Genomic DNA, 7,882 nt, shown 5'->3' on the forward strand with positions numbered 1-7,882 from the left:
ACCGTAGTCACTTGGAGGGACACTCCTGAGGTTTCAAGGAACACTCACTATTTCTCTTTGTTAAGTATCACCTTTTTGCACTAATTGTGATGTGATTAATAAATCGGTTTTGCCTTTAACCGTAATACCAGTACCAGTGGTGATCTTGTTGTTGTCAGGAACCAGTCCTTAGATTGGATCAGATTATAATCCTGAAAATAGTGGTTTAAATCCTACAATTGGCGACCACGAAGGGACTATTTCTGACAACAGCTAAAACCTGGTGGGGGATAGTTACAGAATATAAATTGATTATTTCTCCAGTAAAATGAAGTGAGTGGGGGATAGTTACATAATATAAATTGATTATTTCTCCAGTAAAATGTAGTGAGTGGAGGATAGTTACATAATATAAATTGATTATTTCTCCATTAAAATGCAGTGAGTGGGGGATAGTTACAGAATATAAATTGATTATTTCTCCAGTAAAATGCAGTGAGCGGAGTGCACACCCACCACGGGTGGCCTCACAAAATGAGGACAATCAGTTCTTCTTTCCTTGGTGAGAGGTTTCTATAATCTGGGGATTTAGTTCAGTGATCGAGCGCATGTTTCGCATGTGTTGAGGTCCTGGGTTCAACTCTTAGCATCTCCCTAAATAATTTTCCACCAGAATTCCCCACGGAAAGTTGAATGACGCTTTTTGAGCTCAGCGAGTTCCAACTTCTGAGGCTCCACAAGCATTAAATTGTCCCGGAGCGGGACTTCATCTCACGGTCCCCTCAACAGCTCAACTCAAAGCAGCCGCCGACTGAGGGGAATGTGTGACGGTGCAATATCGAGCGAGCAGTCCCAGCTCTTGTTCCTGTTTGACGCTCTGTCATTCTTCCATCTCACTTTATGATTCAGAGGTTGGATTTCAGCCTTGTCACTGACCATTAGCGATTGGGTTTTTTTTATTTCCACAGACTTTTTTTTGGAAAGTTCAAAGTAAAGAGGAGCAGAAACCCCGTGAACTGAAGCAGAGGTTGAACATTGTGAACACGCGGGACCGCTGGGCATCTCGATGTCCTGGAGAGACGGAGCAGAAAGCTCACGGCTTCACTTCTAAAGTGTCTGCTTGTTTATTTCTCAGGTACCTTTTGACCCGTGGGGATGTCGCTCAGTGGAAGAGCGCATGCTTTGCATGTATGAGGTCCCGGGTTCAATCCCCGGCATCTCCAAACAAGTTACATTTCAAATTTTAGATTCAACTGTGAGAATATCATCTGAGACTCGCCTCACATTTGCACACAAGGAGAGACAAGAGTTTCTTCACCTCGCGAAAAACCGAACGCTCCGCACAGAATATAATTCAATGGGAGAGCGCCCACGGTGTTTCAATGGCTCCCATCTCATGGTTGAACAGCTTGCCCAGTGATGGATTATTTCCAGTTTCACAGATTGGGGGGAAGCAGCGGACCGGCGTTCCGACCACAAAGAGGGAAGAATAGTCTGGATGTTGGGAGCTTCATCTTTTCCCAGAAAGTACTGAGCATCTAGAATGTATTCCCGGCTGGTGTGGTGGGTGCTGACTCTCTCTGGTGCGGTGGGTGCCGACCCTCTCTGGTGTGGTGCGTGCTGACCCTCTCTGGTGTGGTGGGTGCTGACCCTCTCTGGTGCGGTGGGTGCTGACCCTCTCTGGTGCGGTGGGTGCTGACTCTCTCTGGTGCGGTGGGTGCTGACTCTCTCTGGTGCGGTGGGTGCTGACTCTCTCTGGTCCGGTGGGTGCTGACTCTCTCTGGTGCGGTGGGTGCTGACTCTCTCTGGTGCGGTGGGTGCTGACCCTCTCTGGTGTGGTGGGTGCTGACCCTCTCTGGTGCGGTGGGTGCTGACCCTCTCTGGTGCGGTGGGTGCTGACTCTCTCTGGTGCGGTGGGTGCTGACTCTCTCTGGTGCGGTGGGTGCTGACTCTCTCTGGTCCGGTGGGTGCTGACTCTCTCTGGTGCGGTGGGTGCTGACCCTCTCTGGTGTGGTGGGTGCTGACCCTCTCTGGTGCGGTGGGTGCTGACCCTCTCTGGTGCGGTGGGTGCTGACTCTCTCTGGTGCGGTGGGTGCTGACCCTCTCTGGTGTGGTGGGTGCTGACTCTCTCTGGTGCGGTGGGTGCTGACCCTCTCTGGTGCGGTGGGTGCTGACTCTCTCTGGTCCGGTGGGCGCTGACTCTCTCTGGTCCGGTGGGTGCTGACCCTCTCTGGTGCGGTGGGTGCTGACTCTCTCTGGTGTGGTGGGTGCTGACCCTCTCCGGTGCGGTGGGTGCTGACCCTCTCCGGTGCGGTGGGTGCTGACTCTCTCTGGTCCGGTGGGTGCTGACCCTCTCTGGTGCGGTGGGTGCTGACCCTCTCTGGTGCGGTGGGTGCTGACTCTCTCTGGTGCGGTGGGTGCTGACTCTCTCTCCGCCTTTCTTCTGGATTTTTTTCTGGTTTGCAACCGCTCCCAGGAGATTCCATGTTCCCGGTGGGTGGGGCTGGTGGTGTGTGTAGGAAGTGTCCAGTCACGATGCTCCAGGCATGTGGGGCAGGATTGATGAACGAGCTGGTCATTTCCTGCCCGTCATGTCCGTCTGTAACCCCAGATCGTCAAGGTGTTTTTAGTGAAGTGATCTTTAAACACAAAATCCTCACCTGGGGCAAGTCCTGCGTCCGTCTGTAGTGAAATGAGATTCAATGCTGTCTGGGCCTCACCTTGTCCTCCTCCTTTTACATTATTATATTGTCCGCACACAGTGATATGTTTGGTTAAGATGAAAATACAAATTATCCGCTCTGGGCTCCTCCAGTCTCTCTGTGTTTCTCTCTCCTCCTAAACTGACTGACTGTCGGATAATAGTAACTGGTGTCCTCTCCATCCCGTTCTCAACACCCAGACACGACTACTTACTGAATAAATTCAACACTCACAGACAGTCCAGTGTCAGACAGTTACAGACGGTTTCTCTCCACCTTTCCTTACAGGACTGGCGAATGATGAATGCCCCGTCAGACCGGTTGATTTACAGTAAAAGGGACAGTGACCGTCTCACCAATAGCACTGGAGGTCTGTTCACAGACACAGAATCAGTCTTTCCCTTTCTATCAGTGTGTCTATATTACGCTCAGTAACAGTATCCCGCCTCCTTGTACAGCACGAGGGAGAGAGAAAGACAGACAGACAGAGAGAGACACACAGACAAACAGACACAGTATCAGTCTCACACTTCCCATCAGTGTGTCCGTTTCACACTCAGTAACAATATTCCACCTTCATGTACAGCGCTAGAGAGAGATAAAAACAGACAGGCACAGTATCAGAATTACACTTCCTATCGGTGTCTCTGTATCACTCTCAGTCACAGTATCTCAACTTCATATGCTGCACAAAAGAGAGAGAGAGAGAGAGACTGACCTGTAATGTCCTGTTTACACAGAGTAACAAATTGGAAAATATTTCATTCCAATTGCTATTCCAAGGTGGAGTGACAGAAGATGCAGTCTCATCTCTCACTGATATTATTTCAGAGACAGACACATTATTAATCCCACTCTCAGGGACAGTGTCACACATTTAACCCTCTCTTGCATGTTGTCCCCTCTGCAATCTTGCAGCTCAGGGCCGTTCTGTATTACTCTCAGTGACCGAGAGTTTCACTCCGATTGAAATAAACTGGGACTGTTGCTGCCTGATATTAATCCTACACGGTCCCAGCAAATACACCGACTCCCACTTTCCTCCCCCGTTTCTCCAGGATTGGTTTGAGGAATCCTCCCTCCAGTTTCGGAGTCAAACGTTACTTTATCAGTCAGGGAGCCAAGAATGAACAGAACCCATTGGCTCATTCCACAGCCGCTCACTTTATCTCTGAAAGACTCTTTCCCATCAAAAGAGCCCGAGAGAAACAGCAGGGATGGAAACCTCGAGTTTAATAGTTGGAGATTGTAAAGTCAGTCTGGATTCCAGCGTTAGGCACTGGTGGAATCCCATCTGTTTCCCATTCTGGTGCCTGTTCCTGCACTGCCTGTGGAGCCCATTCCCTCTGACCTTTCCCCCAGACCCACTTCCTTTGCTCAGACAGGCGGGAATGGAGAGATCACGGCCCCCGGGGGAAGGGAGCAAAGAGCAGCCTCGTTACAGCAGCTCATCGCTCCGGGACCGTGTCCGCAGATGGGCTCAGAGATCGGCATTGAGTCCGGGGGAAGGGCAGGGGGAGTCCGGGGGCTGTTTGTAAGAGGCGGAGTGGATCAGGAACTGGTCCCGGAACATGGAGTGAGAGGGGGGAAGGGAGAGGTCATTCTCGGGCTGGGTGTGGACAGGGTGTGTCCAGGGGAAGGGAGAGAGAATGGGAAGAACCTGCTATTAAAACCATTGCTGCTTTCACTCCCCAAACCAGGAGTGAATGGTCCTGGTTTAGTTCCAGTCTCACCCTGTTTATTGTTATTGGACAGTGAAGAGTGGAAACAGAGCCGGACAGTAAGGATGTGGGGAGTTATACAAAGAGCATCTATTGCAGGCATCAGGTGAGAAGTGTGAAGGACACAATTTAAACAGCGGCTGTTTAGTTTCGGTTGAACGGTTCGTCCCATGGGAGAGGGGATTAGAAACCTGACCTGGACAAAGGTCCCTGCCCCATCGGGTAGTCCCATTCATGGATCAGTGCAGGGGTTGGGTTGTGTCTGGATGTCACTAAATTGTTGTAAAACAGCCCAACACACCTGGTGTGCAGAAGCTGAGTGCTGCAGTGGAGTCAGACACTGACACTGTTTGTATCACTGGTTTTCATTTGTGGATATTCAAAATGATTGTTAACAGATATTAAACTGATAACTACCTCACATGTTCTTGAGTAACGAGAGATAATTTTCTTTCCACAGGCGAATCCTTGAATGATCCAGAATGAATGTGATGTTTCCTCCACCCGAGGCACAAAGAGGAGTGCAGCCAGCTCCTTCTCACACACAGGAGGTACATTATCACCCACAGAGCACAGAGACACAGACAGGTCATCAGTTCCACAGTCTCAGACAGGAGAAGTAGTCAGTCCCACACTGATCCCAAGTTCCAGAGACACAATTTCAATCCAACATTCAAACAGAGCGGGTGAGGCAGATTCTGTTCCATTTCCCCCAAACTCTGTCCCGCTGACAGGTAGATACAAAAATCCCAGTCCAGAATCACACTCTCAGATTGAAAGGCACTGTGTCAATCTCACAATAGGGCAACATAGCTACGAATTAAATACCAGAGAGAAATCACACATGGTATCCGATTGAAAGGGACAGAATGAATCCCAATAATGTACCTGAGATTCCAATTGAATACTATCCCAGAACTCTCACACACATGACTTTAATACATGAAATATCCATTCGAAAAGTGAACCATTTGCTACAAATTGCAAACAAATCCAAACCTCACGTACAGTATCGATTGAGAAATACTGAAAGATAGTAAACCTGAGAAGCAAATTAGATACCTGTTCAGAATGCACTCGTTGAATGAAATTTAAAGATAGAGTATCAATTCTATTCGTGCAGACTGAGATACACATTATATACCAGTCCAAAAATCTCATACAATATTAGACTGAAAGATACAGTATCAATTCCATTTCTACAGACTGATCTACACATTACAAACCAATTCAAAAATGTTCCCTTATCCACAATAGTACTCACAGAGATACAGATTTAATAGTAGTCCAAAAAGCACACAAATTATCTGATTAAAACCTCCAACATTAAATCCTAAAGTGTGTCCATATTTACCAATTAAATTAGGAGTAAAACTCTTCAAACATTAAGATATTAAAGCTGAAGTATTGAACGCAATAATGTAATCTGAGAGAATAATTATGTACAGATACAGAATGAAACTCATATTCAGATACAGTACCAGAGACACACAGACACAGAATGAATCCAACACTCACAGATACAGAAGGAATCCCAAACTCACATACAGTACTAGAGACTGACAGACACAGAGTTAATCCCACACTCTCATCAAGTACCAGGGACTGATAGGTACAGTATGAATCCCACACTAACATGCAGTATGAGTAACTGCATATTTAGGATGAATTCAACTCCCACATACAGTACTGGGGACTGTATATACAGAATGAGTCCCACACTCACATGGAGAAACAGAGACTGACAGATACCAAAAGAATCCCACACTAACACACAGTATGAGAGACTGCAGATAAAGAATGAATCACAAACTCTCACACACACTGCTGACAAGATACAGAATCAATCCCAAGTTCACACACAGTATCAGAGACTGACAGATACAGAATGAATCCCACACTCACACACAGTACCAGAGTTTGAGAGATACAGAATGAATCCCACACTCACACACAGTATCAGAGAATGACAGATACAGAATGAATCCCACACTCGCACACTGTACCAGAGACTGAGAGATACAGAATGAATCCCACACTCACACACTGTACCAGAGAATGACAGATACAGAATGAATCCCACATTCACACACAGTACCAGAGATTGAGAGATACAGAATGAATCCCACACTCTCACACAGTACCAGAGAATGACAGATACAGAATGAATCCCACACTCGCACACTGTACCAGAGACTGAGAGATACAGAATGAATCCCACACTCGCACACTGTACCAGAGAATGACAGATACAGAATGAATCCCACATTCACACACAGTACCAGAGATTGAGATACAGAATTAATCCCACACTCTCACACAGTACCAGAGACTGAGAGATACAGAATGAATCCCACACTCTCACACAGTACCAGAGACTGAGAGATACAGAATGAATCCCACTAAACTATCAGAGAATCAGCACAGACCAGGGATCAGGGCCTTTACCCAGTAAACTATCAGAGAATCAGCACAGACCAGGGATCAGGGCCTTTACCCAGTAAACTATCAGAGAATCAGCACAGACCAGGGATCAGGGCCTTTACCCAGTAAACTATCAGAGAGTCAGCACAGACCAGGGATCAGGGCCTTTACCCAGTAAACTATCAGAGAATCAGCACAGACCAGGGATCAGGGCCTTTACCCAGTAAACTATCAGAGAGTCAGCACAGACCAGGGATCAGGGCCTTTACCCAGTAAACTATCAGAGAATCAGCACAGACCAGGGATCAGGGCCTTTACCCAGTAAACTATCAGAGAATCAGCACAGACCAGGGATCAGGGCCTTTACCCAGTAAACTATCAGAGAGTCAGCACAGACCAGGGATCAGGGCCTTTCACCTGTCGGAGAGAACATTGTATCACAGATCGCTTGTGATAAACCGACACATTCTGATTTACAGCCGTGCATAACAGATGTTTGTAGCTGCGATCGCCGAGTGGTTAAGGCGTTGGACTCGGAATCCCCTGGGGTTTTCCTGCGTACGTTCGAATCCTCCTCGCAGCGCGACTTCTTAAAGTTATGTTTACTGCTCAAATAACGATGAACTGGAGTTGACGAACCGCATTCCCTCTCTCAGAGACTCTCCAGCGCGGCTTATGCTTTTAATTCGGAGCCCAATGGTCTCTTGCAAAATTGCAAGACACGTGAAGGAATCTCTCCCAAGCTCCATCTTAAATTCTGCCCGTTCGCAGAACTTGACATTGATCCTATTTCTTCCTGTACTTTGATCCCACCTTGTCTCTGTCTCTGACTCTCTGTGTTTTTCCCTCATGGACTTCTCAGGCTTCGTTGAACGGCCACGGATGATCGAACCTGGAACACCGGCAGTGAAGGGTAAAGATGGAAAGACTGAGACGGGGGGAGAAGCAAAGGTGCAACCCAGCTGATGAATTCGTAGCTAATGTCCACACATTTATGTCTCTTCACCCTCACAGTGAAACATCAGCAATTTGAGTCCAGTCCACTTATGGTAGAGT

General features: G+C 47.5%; 1 non-coding gene across 1 annotated transcript; it reads left to right on the forward strand.

Annotated features, from left to right (window-relative positions):
• Positions 1-1,130: 1,130 nt before the first annotated feature.
• Positions 1,131-1,202, forward strand: trnaa-ugc (transfer RNA alanine (anticodon UGC)). Its single transcript has one exon. It is a non-coding gene; the product is annotated as a tRNA-Ala (tRNA).
• The last annotated feature ends 6,680 nt before the right edge of the window (positions 1,203-7,882 follow it).

This window comes from Heptranchias perlo, unplaced genomic scaffold (genome assembly GCF_035084215.1).
Source record: "Heptranchias perlo isolate sHepPer1 unplaced genomic scaffold, sHepPer1.hap1 HAP1_SCAFFOLD_496, whole genome shotgun sequence".
Classification (NCBI taxonomy): Eukaryota; Metazoa; Chordata; class Chondrichthyes; order Hexanchiformes; family Hexanchidae; genus Heptranchias; species Heptranchias perlo.